The sequence below is a fragment of the Chenopodium quinoa genome, unplaced genomic scaffold (assembly GCF_001683475.1).
Source record: "Chenopodium quinoa cultivar QQ74 unplaced genomic scaffold, ASM168347v1, whole genome shotgun sequence".
NCBI lineage: Eukaryota > Viridiplantae > Streptophyta > Magnoliopsida > Caryophyllales > Amaranthaceae > Chenopodium > Chenopodium quinoa.
In genome coordinates, this window is record NW_018745675.1 from 2,322,718 (window position 1) to 2,336,745 (window position 14,028).

Here is a 14,028-nt window from a genome sequence, read left to right on the forward strand (position 1 = left end):
ACCATGAACCTTGGGGGGACCATTGCCTTGCTCCCCAAGGCATGCTCCAAGCCTTTGGTACCCACTCACCACAAACTGCCTCAAGCAAGGGCTGCTGGGCTGCTGCCAGCTAGCACGCCAGCTAGCCCAGCCAGCAGCCTCGCATCCCCAGCCAGGCAATGCGTGCTAGCGCTGGGCGATGCTTGTGCTGCTGCTGCGTGCCAGTGCTAGGCGCTGCTAGCTGCTGGCGCTAGTGCTGGCCCTTGCCTCTCTCGCCATCGCACACGCACACACCCTCTCGCATAACCAGCATACGCATAGCCCAGCCAGCGCACTCACGTACGCAAGGCCTAGCATGCGTGCTGCTAGCGAGCCACGCATGCTGGGCTTGGTGCTTCTTGCTAGCTTGTTGTGCTTGGTGCTGCGATGCGAAGGCACGCACGCAAGCACACAGCTACGCGAAGGCTCGGTGCTGCATTGCGAGGCTACTGGGCGATGGTGCACACGCACACATGCATGCGCCTAGCACTGCGATGGTGCTGTGCGTGGTGCTAGGGTGCTACGATAGTGCCCACGCACATGCGCACACACATGGGTGATGTGCTTGGTGTGATAGGGCTGCGATGGTGCCTAGGCATCATGCTAGGGCTGCGATAGCACCTAGGCATGATGCTAGGGCTGCGATAGCCCCTAGGCACTCATGCCTCGCCTAGTACACCATGGTGCGCCTAGCACACACATGGTGCGCCTAGGCTTGCGATGAGCTAGCCTAGCCTAGCTACGGCTACACTACAAGAAAATGCGTCCTTTTTAGACGCTTTTAAAGCATTTTTTCGACGCCAAAAAGCGTCGAAAATTTGTTTCTCAAAGCTTCAGAAAAGCGTCGAGAAAAAGTGAGTCGAGAATTTGGCGTCACAAAAAAGCGTCGCAAATTTCGACGCTTTAAGTTGTCCAAATTTTTATACGAAGTGTCGAACTTTCAGTAGTTGGCGCACTTTATCAATTTTAGCGGCGCTTTTTCGTGTCCATATTTCATATATTTGATGTTCAGAAATTTGGCGACGCTTTTTTCGGTCTATATTTTTTTGTTGGAAATGCTTTTTTTTGTCCATAATCTTTATAAAAATATCTAGAATATATTTAACAAAAAAAATATTTCACACTGAAACTAGTATTACCAATATATACACAGCAAAATTAGGCCAATTTTTTTTATTGCATATAATATAAATATTATAGTACATGTATAATATCTCATAGTAATGAGTTCTCTATTACAACTTATGCTCATGATTCCAACTTATACTTAATTCGTAACTAGTTGTAGTGGAACAAATATGCTAATTTCATCACAAAAAACTTCAATCAATCTCTAATTTAGCTTTTCCTTAATCTGCTCGCAAGGGGGCATAAAGCAAAGCTCACATTGTAACCAATTATCGTTGGCCTTGAAGTCACAACACACCCTTTGATGTTTCTGGATCATTGGCAGGAACTAGTGGTTTAGTGTGGCCTGGGATGTCAAAAGCATATAAACAGTTTGAAGAAATCAGAATCACAACCGCATGAAAACTGCAATGAGCAAATGCAAAAGATACATTTCTTTTAATGAAGAGAGGGAAGCTAGGTAGATAAGAGAGGGAAAGTTGTAGTTTCACACCTGAAACTTCAGTAGGGCTAGACACTCATATCCAAGTTTGAGTTAACAAAGTTTTTGATAAACCTATATAAAGAAGACAGAAAACCGCACAGCTCAATAGAAAACGGTAGTTAAAATATAATAAATATCACTAGCTTCAGAGCAATCATAGGGGGGATGTTGCACTTAAACCCCTCTTACATGGAAAATCAATTCAAGGCATATTATTTATTTCTTACTTAAACATTATGTCATATATACATATAATGGACATGGGATTGCATCAACCAAATCATATAGTTCAATATTCAGTTCAATGGATATTTTAATAGAAATGGGAAAACTAGTACCTTACTACCTTTACCTTGTCGGTGTATGTTCAATAGAGAACTAGTTTACTTGTAAAGTTGTGGAAAGTACAGCGACCTTATATATATGAGTGTGTATATACGATGATCAGAAAATAGTAATCAACCTGCAACTTTTTCTAATAGTAGGAATTTACATGAAGCAATAATAATTGGTGGGGATTGATAACCTGTGAAGATCCCAAGTAAGCAGCCACCTCTTGCTTTTTTGATTTCTTGCTAAAAAAATTTCCTCTTACTCTTTACACCTCTTGCTGATAAATTGCCTTAGTGTATGTAATGAATCCTTCCCCTGTTAAGTCACTTCATATTCTGTAAAGCACCAAAATCAAGCATTTCAATGCAAGAACACAACCATAGTTCTTCTTTAAGCTACAGTAATATATAATTAACTAGAGGAAAAATATACTAAAACAAATAAGAAAAGCCAGAGGATTCATTTCAGCAAGCCCACCCAACTCAACAAAACAACCCACACAATCGTCAAGTAAAAATAACAGCCCGCTGCGATAGAATCAAGTCAGCAGACCACAGAAATTTCCAGAAGGCATAACTCCTAGCACAAAATTCCAATTTGAGAAATTCTTGAGCCTAGATTGGATAACCTTTTGAGATCTATAACTTTTATGAAAGGACTAGAGGCTAAAAACGACTGCAGGTCTAAAATTTTTGGGACGAACAGAACTGCAGCTACAGGGCGATAAAATAACAGCAGCAACAATACAGAGCCGCGACAAATCTAAAAAAAACTCCAAGCTATGGTACTCTACCAGCAGAAAAATATAAAACACCAACACAACCAGATATAAACAGATATGACCTCCCACAAAAAGTAATCCAACATAACTAGGAGGTTTCTCTTCTCACTCTTGAAAAAAATGTTGCTACCCAAAAGACATAGTTTGATTTTCAAAAATAACAAGTGTTTTATGATCAATATATAAAGTATAAAGGTAGGATAAAACAGAATTTCTAAACATATATTAACTGGTAACAACCGTACTCAGCAGAATATTCAATTCGTTCATTCTTGCACATTTATGCTCCCAGTCCTCAGTGGACAAGTTTAAAATACACATGAAGATCAATACAGGCACGGATACGACCAAAATAAATATTAAACCGGAAGAGTCTAGTATGAGAGATATTAACATAAGGGTATATTTGAAGATAATGCTATAATTATGCACCTATGTATGAATATCATGCAAGTAATTTTTTTTTATGAAATTTTAAATGAAGCTTCAAAAGAACAAAGCTATAAAACCAGCACATGTACATCCTTTCTTTTCAAAATTTCAGCAGCATCTAAATAGGCAATATATGTAGTCTTGCTACAAAATATAGCCAAAATTCATTCCTTAATTTACCCAAATTGCAAATGAATGTAGATGAAAATAGAATATGGGCATCAATTTATTTGCTACAGAACCACACATCCACTTCAATAAGCACTATTAGCTTGTCAAAGCTAGTTGAGTTCCAATAAAAACATATATAATGCCTTAAAAAGTTATTGCTCACCTTGCAGGGATAATAGTTATTTCCATAAGAGAGAGAGAAAGTGTATTCTTACCTTTGACAAAGCAAGTGTATAACAAAATAAAAATTTTAGTTTGGAGCTTATCATTAAACCCAAATAAAAATAAAATTAAATCTCGATCAAAGACCATCTTAGAAACTTCTACATAGCACATAACATTTTCAAACTGCTTTTAAATCTTTTTATTATTCATCCCTTATCACTTTCTTTTAAACACCATAATTTCAGTACTTATCAATATAGATACTCAGTATCACATACTGTTAAACTAAAAACACAAAATCAATATTCTTATAATTTACACACTACCACTCTAATACCACCAGAAAAAAAAAAAGTATACAACAGCAAGAACACCCTTGATACATGCCTCAAAGTCAGATACAACAAGAACACTCTGGATATATATATATATATATATATATATATATATATATATATATATATATATATATATATATATATATATATATGTTGTGCATCCTAAAGTATGATACTCTGCATTATTCATGAGAAAACAAACAAGACTATCGTATCATACATTTTAACCAATAGTTAATCAAACCAAAGAAAAATAAGATTGAGTGTGCCAAATTTGATAGAGAGAGGGCCAAAATGAGAGATTGATATTTATCTAGTTATAATTGGTATTAAAAAAAAAAACTCTGTAAACAATCCAGAAGACAAAAGGTAAGGTTGTACCTGAATACTATCAGCAAAAAAAGGGAAGACATCGAATACAATTGGAGTGAGTAGAGAAATTATACTTCATATGTTTTGGAGAGTACATGAAACTTAATGATATATACATGTTGTCCTTGTCATTGTCCATATAATATTTTTAATAATCCTCACTAATAATGTCCAGCGACATTACTACCATGCGTTGAGAAAGAATTGGCTTATTTCCAATTACAATATGTAATTAAATGAGGCCAATATAAGAAGAGCAATCCCAAATAAACTCCAACTATGTATACTAGTTATGAAAATCAAATAATTAGAAACACCTAAAGAAAAAGATACAACCTGATATGAAAGCTATGGAGATTTAAATTAAAAAGGAATTTAAATGCAAGAATATCTAGAATCCATACTCCATGCTCACAAGATCAGAAGCCTTATTGATTAATATCGTACCTTCTTAAGAACTAAGAATGTGATCGACTCAAATGTCGTGAGTTGCAATCAAGGTACTAACTTTCTGTGTGAATATCTTATTATATGAAGTAGATTAAAAAAATAAATTAATTTAACACTAATATTAAGTATAACTCTACAAGACCACTAATATGAGTAAAAGCAAAAGACCACTATCAAAAAGAGCATTAAAAGTTTAATACATGTTGTGAGAAATGATAAGAGACGAGCCTTACTTATCCGAAACTAGTATACATTAAATTACACATCTAATCAGCCTTACACACAAGTAAGTAATAATTACATGTAACCACTTGATCAGTATATCTACATATACACTACAACTGATATGAACATCAGCATCTTCATATACAAAAAGACTCAAACATACAGATTATTACATGAACAAAAGCACTCAAATTTCAATCATAAGACTGCCCATTCTCAATGTCACCACTAATACACTCTAACTTAACTAATATACAGCACATGCAGAGATAGTTAGTAAAAATAAGATATATTCAATGGGCAGTCTAGAGACAGTAAAACAATCCAATCAATTAATTAATTTGGTCCTGCTATGATTTACTACTTGGCAAAGAAAAGATAGAATCAGTTTTCAATGTGGTCTAGGTATGGTCCCAACTCCAGACAATTGGACTTACCCAGCCAAATGGTGTGGGTATTATCAAATGAATTGTGAAGGACTGTAGGTGAGGCCTTTACTTGAAGACAAAATTTGACACCATGGGCACCATGGGTTCTAGGTCTAAATTTTATAAATTCAATTAACAACAAAATTCTTAATTACTCGAAAATTCTTAAACCAAAATGAACAGAATTCAGCAAAATTACATACTCAACTAATAGAAAAAATATACAAGAAATAAATTAGATGCGAGAAATTACTCGAAAGTAAAGGCGAGGATGAGCTCAGCGACATTTGGGTCAGTGCGTGAACATTCGAATGTGTATTTTTTCGTAGCTGTTGTTGTCAAAGAGACTTCAACATCACAGCTTTGTTTATCTCCTCTTCCTCCATGATAAATTAAGAATAATATATCAGAAAAAAAATCGAAATCGAAAAAAAGCACTAAAAGAAAAACCACTAATATCAAAATCCAAAGAGAAAGGAGATAATACCGGAAAACGATTAGAATACCAAACATGATGAAATCAAAGAGCATCTTTCAGTTTAATTTGTTACTAGGTTTTCGATTTTGGATAGATGAATTGAGGAGTGAAATGAGTGAAAGGCTAGGGTTTAATTATTGGAGAGTAAAAGATGAACGGTTTTGTTGTCTAATTTTATTTCAGTTCGCAAGCTGGAGCACATGCGCTTATCACGTGATTTATATTCTGGACGCTTTTTCAAGTCAAAATAAGTGAGGACGCTGAAAAGCGTCGAGAAAACGCGGGAACAAAAATTTCCACTGACACCCTATTGACAGCGTCGAAAATCAGTGGGTTTTGTAGTAGTGCTATGCTCATACTTGTTGCTTGTGATTTTGCGACGCTCGGTCTCGACGCCCTAGGCTCGATATCCGACGTCTGTATTCGTAAAACTCCGTCGACTCATTGAATCCTTCGGATTAATTCGTCGTCTCGGATCGGTTGTTCGATTAGGTTCAACCCGAAGGGTTCAGTTAAGATTAAGCTGTAATATTAATTATACCTTAATATTACTAATCGAAAGCGGCCTCCACCTAGGCATTCCGATCACTTGACCTTACTGAAGAATTAGCTCTGTAATAATTCTAAACCCTCTATCAGAATAATACACTTGTTGGAAGGACACCATTCCTTTCAATCTCCCACTTGTCCTTCCGGACAAGTGTGCATATAGTGTATAGCCCATTTCCTATATCGTTTAATGTCTCTTCGTGAACTATAAGGTAAGATTCATCGTCATCCGTATTACGTTCAGAAGTGTTTCTCGATCTCTGAGTTCGACTGTCAATAAACAGATGATTTCTAAAATCCATCTGAGCACGACCATGCATTTTCACAGTCTCGCTCATCGAGCGGCCTTTTAAACAACAAAGACATATTCCCTATTTGTTAATAGGGGGACATTCCCAGTCTTGCATTGTAAGTTTCTCTTACTAAGAGGACCTAATCTCCCGAGTGTTCCCGTTATGATCCCCAGTTACAGCAGACGTTAGGCAACATCAAAGAGACTAGTTCTCAAACAAGAAAACTTCAAAACACTCATGGTCGAGGAAACGAGTTTCGATAGCTATAATGAGAAATGTACTTATGACAATTTTGAATCTCTTAAAGTACTCTCATAGGTCGATCTAGTGCAGTTCCAAACTGGCACCTGTGCAAATGATTTATGACCATCATGTCCTTGCAACACAAGAAACGGTGTTGTAAATCATACTACACACTAATCTCTGGTGGTCATCAATATTCCATCAGTTAGATGACCTCGATTAGGGGTAACTTTCGATTTAAATATTCAATGTTCACTTAACAGGTGTTTCTTTATCCAAGACATGATCTTGATACCCTGTTTTGAATATTTCCATAAATTGAATGGACTCATTATTTAATTCTAAACCACAATTAAATAGCAATAGAGTGAATGATAATTTTGCACAAAAATTAATTACTCCATAAATGAATGGTTTTAATACAGTGTCTTACATTAAATCAACCAGTTTAATTAAAACACATGTACAGGGAATTCCAAAGCCAATCTCCAATGTGCTTGATTCTCATTGCCTCAACGTGCTTGTTGTGTTTCACTTGAGGCAAAGGTTTAGTCAAAGGATTGGCTACATTATCATCCGTGCCGATCTTGCAAATTCTGATTTCACCCTCGGATTTCCATTCCCTTATCATGTGAAATCGCCTTTGGACACGTTTGACCTTCTGGGGCTCTCTTGGCTCTCTAGCCTGAGCGATAGCTCCATTGTTGTCAAAGTAGAGATCTATCGGACCCTTGATGGAGGGTACAACACCAAGTTCACTAACGAACTTTCGAATCCAAACAGCCTCCTTAGCAGCTTCCGAAGCAGCCAAGTATCCGGCTTCAGTTGTAGAGTCTGCAGTTGTGCCCTGCTTGGCACTCTTCCAGCTAAATGCTCCTCCATTTAGGCAAAATATGTACCCTGACTGTGACTTGAAGTCGTCTCTGTCAGTCTGGAAGCTAGCGTCGGTGTAACCTTCAACAACCAGATCTTTATGGCCACCATAAACCAGGAATTTATCCTTGTTCCTTTTCAAGTACTTCAGGATATTCTTGGCCGCAGTCCAATGCGCCTCTCCTGGGTTTGATTGGTATCGGCTCATAGAACTCAAGGCATACGATACATCTGGCCTTGTACATATCATGGCATACATGATCGACACAATTAGCAAAGCATATGGAATCTGATCCATTCTCTCTCGCTCAACAGGTGTCCGTGGACACTGTTTCTTGCTAAGAGTTACGCCATGGGACATGGGTAGATGCCCTCTCTTGGCATTCTCTATGTTGAATCGTGCCAGTACTTTATCAATGTAAGTACTCTGGCTCAATCCAATCATCCTCTTAGATCTATCCCTGTAGATCTTGATGCCCAATATGTACTGTGCCTCTCCTAAGTCCTTCATTGAAAAGCACTTTCCCAACCAGCCCTTTACGGACTCTAGTAATTTTGTGTTGTTTCCAATGAGCAGTATGTCATCGACATATAGGACTAGGAATGCGATGTCACTCCCACTGACCTTCTTGTATACACAAGATTCTTCTGGATTCTTGATAAAACCAAACTTGTTGATGGCTTCATCAAATCGCAGATTCCAACTCCTGCTTGCTTGCTTTAGTCCATAAATGGACTTCTTAAGCTTGCAAACCTTTCCAGCGTTGCTCGGATCGACAAAACCTTCTGGTTGTGTCATGTACACAGTTTCTTTTAAAATCCCATTCAGGAAGGCGGTTTTGACATCCATCTGCCATATTTCATAATTGTAATATGTAGCAATCGCTAGAATAATCCGGACAGACTTTAGCATTGCAACTGGTGAAAAGGTTTCATCATAGTCAATCCCGTGGACTTGCCTATAACCTTTTGCCACCATTCTAGCCTTGTATATCGATACATTTCCATCCTTGTCTGTCTTCAATTTGAAGATCCATTTGCAACCAATGGGTGTGTAACCCTCGGGCAAATTCACTAAGTCCCAGACTTGATTTTCAGACATGGAGTCCATCTCGGATCTCATGGCCTCTTGCCATTTTGCAGAGTCGGGGCTCTTCATAGCTTGCTTGTATGTCGCCGGCTCATCACCATCCATGACTAGATGTCCTGATCATCGGTTAAGACGATACCGAGGTATCTGTCCAGTTGAGATCTTTGTCGTTGCGACCTACGAAGGGTAATAGGTTGAGCATTGACATTGTCTGTTTGATTCTGACCAATCTTCCCAGCTGCTTCCAAAGCACTTAAATTGTCAGTTTTATCAGGTTGACATTGTTGCTCGTCCTCTCGAACTTCGTCGAGTTCGATTTTCCTCCCACTTGTCATTTTGGAAAGGAGTTCCTTCTCCAAAAAGACACCATCACGAGCAACAAACACTTTGTTCTCGGATTTATTTTAGAAGTAATACCCTTTGGTTTCTTTTGGATATCCCACAAAGAAACACTTATCCGATTTGGGGTGAAGTTTGTCCGAAATTAATCGCTTGACATATGCTTCGTATCCCCAAATCTTGAGAAAAGACAACCTAGGAGGTTTCTTAGTCCATAATCATATGGAGTCTTTTCAACAGCTTTTGACGGAGCGCGGTTCAGTGTTAGTGTCGCGGTTTGTAGTGCATGTCCCCAGAAAGAGATAGGAAGTTCACTAAGACCTATCATTGATCGAACCATGTCTAACAAGGTTCGATTCCTCCGTTCGATTGAGGAGTTCCGGGAGGTGTCAACTCTGAAAGAATACCATTTTCTTTCAAGTGATCGTCGAATTCATGGCTCAAATATTCGCCACCTCGATCCGATCGAAGTGCTTTAATTTTCTTGCCAAGTTGATTCTCAACTTCTTTCTGAAATTCTTTGAATTTCTCAAAGGATTTAAATTTATTCGACATTAAGTAGATATAGCCATATCTACTAATGTTGATTAACGAAGTTGAATTCTTAGATGTCTTAGTTATTGGTATCATCTTTGTCTAATCATATGTAAAAACATGCAATTTCCATTGAACATATATTTGCAAGACAATTTTGAAACAACTATTGTCAAAGTCTTACATGCAAAATAACTAGGTGTCCAACACCATAGATCATAGTATGTTCAAAAGCATGATGAAAAACTAAGATTAGTTTAATTATATGTCATAGACAAAATAGTGCATGCAAGCACGACCGAAAAACCATCTTCGTCGTCTACTTGTCCATGCACCAACACTTGATAAGCTTTCTCACTTGGTCCGTAAAAAGGCAACATAAAGTGAGTCATACTTGGTATCTAATACCTATGATAAGCTTAATTCACAAGTGTTTAGGAAGATACCTGAGGCAGATCCTCCATTCCTCTCCTCTTCTTCCTTGAAGAGCTTGCATTCTCTTTTGTAGTGGCCTTTCCCACAACAATAGAAGCAACACATCTTCTCCTTGACCTTCTTGAACTCCCTTCTCCTTGCTCTTAAGGGCCTCTCGGTCATTCCACATGCGGTGGCTCGGCTGAGTAGTTGCACCACCTCCATTAAGGAGCGTGTCTCCTTTCCTGCAGCTATATACACTCTAAGTGCATCATAGCCCGAGTGGAGCGAAGCAAGCAAGATATGCCCCGCCATCTCATCCTCCAATGAGATTCCGAGAAGCTGCATGTGTTTGAATAGCCTAGTAATTCCTAGCACATGAGGTCGAAGGGGCATGCCGGGTCTCAATTTGGCATTGTAGACCTTGGTCCAAAGCCGACACCTTTCCTTAGCAAGATATCCAATGTTTGGTGGTTTTATCCTCATGTTTGAGAGTGACCTAGTCAAGTCAAACACGAGTCCATCAAAGTTGCCATTGTCACTCTTGGTGACTCTTACATCGACAACGTCCTCAAGTGCTTTGAGGAACATGTCCGGAAGGTAGGAGGAAAGGGTTTCCTTCCAATCTTCCGGGGTGGAATTTGCCATAAGTCGTGAGACCCTTTTGCAATTGGAGACCATTCTTCATGAGCCTCATCAGTCATGATCCCTTTGGCAAAGAAGCTTGGATTGGGAGTATCAAGAGTATACTCCAAGGAACAATTCCGGAAAGTTCTCCTGAGTTCCTCCTCCCATTCCTTGAAGTTGACCAAGTTTAAAGAAAAGGCCAACTTTTCGGGGAGTTCCGGGCACATTTGGTTGTTGTTTGAGTTACTTGCAGACATTGTTCTACAATTGAAAGAATTTGAAATGAAAAACCATTCATAAATCAATAAGTTGAAATTTAAAAGCGTTCATGCATATATTCAATCTTATTGAGCATTTTATCCACACATTATTAAATTGTCCCTTTTGGGCGAGAATAAAATGATTCCGAGATCCCAAAGATTTAAAAATGGTTAAGCATGCTTTGGCTTGTCTTAATCATTAAATATCTTAAGGTAAGAAATCTAATTGCTAATAGCTCCAAGCTACTTTCGGTTTGATAAAATGTCGCATCTAATGCATCCTTGACATTTTATCTTTTTTTTGCCACGACATCTAAGGACTCCTTACTGATATCGTTGAGCTTAACCAAGACAACTTGTATACCTAGTATACCTTACGTTCCTAGGGAAGTAGTGATGCCTCGCTTTAGCGTAGCCCATCACATACGCGCATTAGTTCGGTAAGTGTTGTTCTTGGAACGGCAAATTTTAGCTCAATATTATTAAGGGACCTAGGGTTTCTATGTCGGTTTGATTTAAGTGAACTTAATTAATCATCGCAACATATAGAAATCCTAGACATGCATCTAAGATTCATATATAACAATAATATATATAAGGCATAAAATAGATGCATTTGGCAACTAGCATGACCCCTTGAAATCTTCAATTTCCATGGGTCTTCATCTTGGCTCGTCTTCATTGAAACGCTGTCTTGAGACATCTTGGCCAAAATAAAATAACTAGCTAGTACGACTAAGATTAATCTAAAGTACAAAAATACTTAACGGTTCGCAACCAGCAGCCAATGCCACTGCCCAAGCCCAGCACCTTGGCACCCCTCGCCACACAGCCACGCAACATTGATGCTTAGCCATGCGCGCACCATAGGCAGCCTACATGTGGGCTGCTAGGCAGCCCGGCTAGCCTTGGTGACGCTTGCGTTTTAGCATCGATTTGCGTGCATTTTACTCGGGATTTTGATCCCGATTTATGTGTGACATAAAATTAATCTAAATTTATTTTAGAATTAATTTAAGGGCAAAAATGAAAATAAAATAAGTCCTACTTAATTAAATTCAATTTTAATGGTGCACAAGCCTAAATTATCCAAAATTCATTTTGAAATAATTTAGGTCTTCCTTTATGCTTAAAATGGAAATAGCTATGTCCATAATTAATTTAGCCAATATGCAAATTAATAATGGTTTTGACAAATGGGAGTTAGAAAAATAAATTAACCATCTAATGATAAAAAAATTTCCAACTTTCATACTTGTGTAAAATAACAAGATTACATCTTCCAATATGAAGATTAATCAACATTTACTCACAAGCATTTGAACTTCAAGCATTTTAATCAACCATATATGAAAAATCCAAAATTAGTTCAACATGGAATTTAGGGTTAAAGTTCCAATCAATTAAACATTTAAAGATTAGATCTTTAACATACTTGGGAACTTAAATTTACATATTCACATCAAACCTTCACACATTGATGCAATTTATTTGCATAATTGTGAAAAATCAAGTTTGTGTGACAAATAACATATTAACTCAAGCACTAATTAAAACTCCATAATTATGCTTAAGGATAATTAAAATAGCAGTAGATTAGGGATGCAATAATGCATTTAATCTTACCTTGTAATGCTTGCATTAATCAAGGCTTACAAGAATTTAAAATTTTCGTTGAAAAACGAAAAAAACCCCAAAAAACTTGGGTTTCTAGTTCGAATTTGGCTTCTTAACAGCCTTCAAAAGGGGTTAAATCTGTTTCAGAATGTCGATTCCACCCAAAAATCACTATTTTTGAGCCAAAATCTGGGTTCGACAGCCAAATCGATAAAAATACGAGTTTTAAAATTAATTAAAATGAGCTTCTAATCTAATTAGAAAAGCAAAACCAGAAATTAAATCTTACTTTAAGACACCTTAATTAATCAATAATTGCAAAAATTAAAAGGAGCGTGGTTCCGATACCGCTGTTGGGTTTCGTAGTGACCCACATTATGCGGAAAGAAACCCGCCAAGACCCGCCCCCATAATAAATGCAATTAACAAGAAAAACATAATTAAAACATAAGTAAGGATAAAAGATTATACCTTTGACGCGTGCTTCGCTCTACTATGAGCTCTTACTTGAACCCTGAAAATACGAGGTCTCCAACGGGATTGTACCCTCGAACCCGACCCGAGCGTCCTAAGTCTCGAAGGTTAGTCGAGACCCGGACAAATAAAACTATGAGTTTTACGAATCAAGGTTTACTCAAATCAAGAGTTGCCTTTTAATTCCACTCAAGGTTGTGTATTTCCCAAATACCCTAACTTTGGTATTTATAGGGAAATGAACCCTTGAACTTCATTTCCCAACCAATGTGGGAGCATGAATAATTTTATAATTAATTTAATTCTAAAATAACTTAATAATCAAATCACTCACAATGCAACAAGTGTCAAGGGGAGAGAGAGGGTTAGGTGAGGACCATGAACCTTGGGGGGACCATTGCCTTGCTCCCCAAGGCATGCTCCAAGCCTTTGGTATCCACTCACCACAAACCGCCTCAAGCAAGGGCTGCTTGGCTGCTGCCAGCTAGCACGCCAGCTAGCACTGCCAGTTAGCCCAGCCAGCAGCCTCGCATCCCCAGCCAGACAATGCGTGCTGGCGCTGGGCGATGCTTGTGCTGCTGCTGCATGCCAGTGCTAGGCGCTGCTAGCTGCTGGCGCTAGTGCTGGCCCTTGCCTCTCTCGCCATCGCACACGCACACACCCTCTCGCATAGCCAGCACAGCCAGGCCAGCATACGCATAGCCCAGCCAGTGCACTCACGCACGCAAGGCCTAGCATGCGTGCTGCTAGCGAGCCATGCATGCTGGGCTTGGTGCTGCTTGCTAGCTTGTTGTGCTTGGTGCTGCCATGCGAAGGCATGCACGCAAGCACACAGCTATGCGAAGGCTCGGTGCTGCATAACGAGGCTCCTGGGCGATGGTGCACACGCACACGCACACACGCATGTGCTTA

General features: G+C 38.6%; 1 long non-coding RNA gene across 2 annotated transcripts; it reads right to left on the reverse strand.

Moving 5' to 3' along the window:
- Positions 1-1,179: 1,179 nt before the first annotated feature.
- Positions 1,180-5,968, reverse strand: LOC110717253. 2 transcript variants are annotated; one of them, XR_002510704.1, is made up of 5 exons: positions 5,813-5,968; positions 5,579-5,705; positions 2,157-2,298; positions 1,640-1,702; positions 1,180-1,492 (listed from the first exon to the last, which is right to left on the reverse strand). It is a non-coding gene; the product is annotated as an uncharacterized LOC110717253 (long non-coding RNA). The 2 variants fall into 2 exon arrangements; XR_002510703.1 differs by having other exon boundaries at positions 1,640-2,298.
- Positions 5,969-14,028: the final 8,060 nt, after the last annotated feature.